The 4,915-nt window shown below is 41.5% G+C and overlaps 1 non-coding gene across 1 annotated transcript; it reads right to left on the reverse strand.

The window, feature by feature from the left end:
- Positions 1-3,936: 3,936 nt before the first annotated feature.
- Positions 3,937-4,041, reverse strand: LOC133079116 (U6 spliceosomal RNA). Its single transcript, XR_009698051.1, has one exon. It is a non-coding gene; the product is annotated as a U6 spliceosomal RNA (small nuclear RNA).
- Between the last annotated feature and the right edge of the window lie 874 nt (positions 4,042-4,915).

A 4,915-nucleotide genomic window follows, 5' to 3' on the forward strand; every position in this document is an offset into this window, starting at 1 on the left:
TTGTTTTTGGGTTAATTTGGGGCAAGCCTGGAGGGATTGGAGGGAGACCCTGCTGGGACTTGCAGGCCAAGAAGAGTCTGTTCCTGGCTTTCCTAATTGAAATTCGGAACCCACTTTCTTATAGAAATCGTATTTTGAAACAGTGACTGACTAAGTCTTATCAAAATTTATGAGTAAAAAGGCTTTGTGTGCTTGCCTGTAACATTTATTACCTTTTTTCTTTATGTGGTTAAAAGCCTTCTAAGCTCCAAGGCACCAACTTTCAAAAAAAGTTAAAGCAGAGGCTTGGAAGCCTAACTTCATGGCAGAATGGTGCTCCACACGCTCAAGCCCCAGGTGCCTTCTGAGAAATTGCGTGATCCCATGTCACAGTCTCACAAAGGTGTTCTGAAGTTTAAGCAGTCTATCTGAGTAACCTGTTTGCAAAGTGCATACTCTGAAGCACAAATGTTACTGATGGTTGTTAAAGATCGCAGTCTACCTGCAGGCATGACGTCACTCCATTTCAGTAACAGCTTTGGGATAAAGCGGAAGAGGACCTTTCCTTTTGTCTTTGCCCACACCCGCTGCCTCCCCCAACACACAACTTATACACACCCAAAACAACAACCAGAACTCTACCTGTGCAGAGCTGGTTTGGCTGTCTCTGAGTTGCCAGCCTTCATCGATTCCTTCAGCATCCTGCTTGGATGGGCTTTTATTTACCAAGTCAGTCAAGTGAGGAAGAGATTAAAGGGAAAAGAAAGTTCAGCGACATTCCTTGTCACGTTCAGTTCCTTGTCAAATTACTATTTCGCTGGTGGAAGTGCTCCATGTCATAGACGGGCTTGCCTGTGCTGTGGATGATATACTGCAGGAGGCAAGACCCATGTAAGGTGGCTGTTTAGAGAGGATGTTCCATGGTGATTCCTGATCTTACTTTGTACCTTTTTGTAATTATAAGTCGAACTAGAGATGTACCAGCTTAACATATGTGTATGTATTTTTTTTGTTGAACGAGGGGATTCCAGAGAGTTAAACACTGAAGTCCTAGTAGAAATTAACGTTGTGTGATTGTGTGTTGGGGGCATGGAGTAGGGGTGCAGGGTTAAAGGACTGTTTCAGTTTTTAAAAGAATTTATTCATGTATTATGTAATTTAAAGTTGACTTCTATTAAAGCTTCCAAAAAAAGAAAAAAAGCCAGTCAATCCTAGGAAACAGAGTATACTGAAATATTTTTCTAGATTAACCTCTGTCTTAAATGGTCATTAACAGGTAAATAGGTGTCATATTGTATTGCAGGCTGTGGAGATGAGAAGCAGAGACCTTATCAGGTTTGGGGGGATGGGTAGAGTTGGGGTAAGGACCAAGTTCAAGTGAAGGTGAGGTCTGCAGTGATGGCCTGAGGGCCATGGAGCTCATGGTCTGATATAGCTGGCTACATGATCCATCCCCCAATGAAGTTAAAAGGCCCTCTGATTGGTTCTGGACACTTGTCAGTATAAGAAAAGTAGCTACATAAATGAACATGGTTTGTCCTGCGAGGTGCTCTAATGTGTTTTAGGAGTTTACCCAATGCTGTATTTACTTAACACGGTAGCATTTAGAACCTAGTCTCTCTGGTCAGAAATAAATCAAATACAATGTACTGTATTGCTTTTGCATTTTGAGAACGTTTGTTTTCCCTTTGAAATGATAAGGAACACAGTTAAAGGACAAACATATCAAGGCAGGGAACAAATACTAATTAACTGCTTTGAGGGAGGCTCTGACAACCGTATGAGGTAGGAAACAGGTGCACAGTAGTTCTGAGGATCTTCTTGCTAGGGATTCGTTGAGCTGGAATTTGAACCCGGTTTTGGGGTGCCTTTCACTATCCTCTGCTGCCTCCCAAAGGTCAAAAGTACTAATACTTCAGTGAGTGGGTTGAAGTCATATTTAGATTCTTTTTCTTTGCACTAATATGGTTTAAACAAAAGACCAATAATCTATTAAAGAAGATGGAGGTGCAAGTTTGTGTGATTCAGCAAACTCTTAGTTGGAGACTTGGTGCCCCTCTTTTCTTCCTCTTTCTGATTGTCTTTTGACTAAGCTCTTCCTCTAACTGCAATCAGAGAAGAACAGAAATAAAATCAGTCATTTTGTTCCCTTTTAAACTCAGTAAAGATTTGCAGGGGACTCACAGATGATAGATGATATTATAATTTTCTTGACAGTCTGGGCAATGAATAGGTGTTCCTTAAGCTTCTGAATTACCTACAGGTATACCTTTTCATGCTGCCCTGTTGGTGACTGTAACGGAGCCTCCCTTCCCTGCCCCATCTCCATCTAAGGAACCAGAGAACGCTGAGGGCTGTAAAATGATCTGGACATGGACTTGGACAACCCTGCCCCGCCACTGATTATGAAACCTTAAACACGTCACTTTACCACTTTGAGCTTCAGTTTTCTCACCTGTAAAATGGGGATAATAAAACATTTTTCTGAGGACTGAATAGGATACTGAATGCGGAAGAACTTTGTAAACTGCGAGCTCTGAGATGTGGACATATAAGCTAAGTCTTTAAAAATAAAGGGGTAATTCCTGTTTTTTTAAAAAAAACTATTATTCAAATTGTTGAAGGATGCATATATATGTGTATTATAAAAATTGTTGTTTTAATAGAATAACCTTTACAACAAAGTGAAAAAATACTGTTATATATACAACTATGTGTATATGTAAAGGAGAAGTTCTGATTGGATACATAGACTCAACAGTGGCTTCCCCTGAGGAGTGATATACTTTCATATTTCACTTTAAATTCTTGTTTCCAAAATATTTTTCAATGAGTATGTACTCTTTTTTGCTATAGTTGACTTTTAAAATTGTATTCTAAGAATCATATCACATGCTGGTACCATAGGAGTGCATAGTAAGAGAAAGGGAGGGGGGAGGGGTGGAGATTACACACACACACACACATAGTTACTATCTGGAAAGATCCTATTGTTCAATTTTCTTTTGAAAAAGATTGAGTTTGGAAAGAGGTAGGAGAAGGTGATATATTGCCAATGTTCATTTGAGCAGCATTCCCTGAGAAGATCTATAATTCAATTCTTGCTTCAGACCTTTGTGCAACCTACAGACACCTGCAGCCTGATGCCATTTCTGAAGGTGGGATGGCAGGTTCGGCTGCTGCATGATGAAAATAAGTAACGAGAAGAATGCAAGTTACTCATTTTCGAGCCAACCCCATCCTCTTGTGCACAGCCACTGAGGTGTCAGCAGGGGGAGTGTTTAGATGGCTGGAGCTTTAAAATTAATACTTGTTTGACATTGTCACATAGACTTTGTCCTGAGGGCCTGGTTCTACTGTGAACATACTGTGGGTGTTTCACCCTTTTGTAGGAAGGAGGAAGGAAAGGGAAAAAAAGCACTATGGGGCTTAGAATTTTACTAATACCAGCCAAAGGGAGGTGTTCACATGACTTGCCTCCTGTAGCCCCTGGAAGTCAGGAGGTCTAACCCGGGTTCCGATTCCAGCCACCCCCTAGCTAACACACAAGCACTGGTGGGCTGTTGAAGATAGGAAGGCAGACGGTTAGCTGGCACCTAACCACGTGCCACCCCTGCCACGTGGTTGGCACTCATTCTCTTAGTTTAAGAAAGCTCATTGTCAATATTTCGTTTAGGTTCTGTGGTGCTTTCAAAGCAGTATAGATAACTCAAGCATTGCTCCTGACTCAATGTGTGTTTTGATAGAACTCAGGCTCTGTTTGCTGCCACTAAGGCTCAGTCATTATGCTAAGCAAGATACACATGTAAAATAAATTTTCCATCCTTTTCTAGAATTTCTGCCTGCTTTTGGATTAATTCGTTTGTATGATTCAATTATATCTCCAGTACTGGCTTAGGAGTTAACCCTTTTTAAAAAAATGTCTTGGTGGTTACCCTGGGGTTTACAAAATATCTTAAAAATATGAAATGCTTCACTTATTGGTGAGTCATCACTGTGCAGGGGCCATGTGAATCTCTGTGATGGATGCAAATTTACAACACGTGCTGCTGAAGCAAGCACCTTTTCTAGATTTTCTTCTGCCTGTTTTAGGGTTGGATGATGAGAAGCAAAGACCACAGGGCTCTGTGGAACCGCAGGTCTGAGAGATGAAGGAAGGCTCGAGAGAGAGCATCCAGGCCCAAGTGACCAGACTTTCAGGTCCTACAGGCTAGTGAAATTTCAAAAACAAAATTCTGAGCTTGCAGACTTTTATTTTGCTAAGTGAGAATCAAAAAGAACTGCAATTTATCACCATAATTTCATGAAAGACAGGATGTTTTAACACTTTTCAAAAAAAGGCTGAAAGATTCCACTTTTCAACTGCATGAGTTTAGTTCTGCAAAACGCTCTGTTTTCTTCCTTCAGTGGAGCCTGGTATTTGAAAACCACTGATTCACTTCAGTCACTCATTATAAGATGAGGGAAAAGGCTCATGGGAGGAAGTGATCTGCCTGAGGTCACACCTCATCAGGCTTTTCTTTGCTCCAGAGGCACTGATGACCCTGATAGTGCCCAAAACAGTTAATACCAATACCTTATGGTTCTACAGGTCCTTGGAACCAAATGAGTTAAGGAAGCTCTGAAGATGGAAGTTGTGTGGGTTATTGACTTATTGCCTCTCAGGTCCAAATGCACTCTGAAATATCTGCCCCGTGATCAACAAGAGAATTCCTTTAACCATCTCTCCTTTAAAGTAAGCATGGTGTTAACCTTCCTCGGCAGAGAGCAATAGAAGCAAATTACAGGAGGAAGAAGTTTCTGGAAGTTGCTGGCAGGGGCTGGGTGTCGGCCTTGTGCATGAGAGGGCATCCAGCGGAGCCTGCCCCAGGCATCCCTCTGCAACTTTGCAGCACTTTATGATAACCTTTCCATGGCCTTCTCGATATGGAAACCA

Source organism: Eubalaena glacialis, chromosome 1, assembly GCF_028564815.1.
Source record: "Eubalaena glacialis isolate mEubGla1 chromosome 1, mEubGla1.1.hap2.+ XY, whole genome shotgun sequence".
Classification (NCBI taxonomy): domain Eukaryota; kingdom Metazoa; phylum Chordata; class Mammalia; order Artiodactyla; family Balaenidae; genus Eubalaena; species Eubalaena glacialis.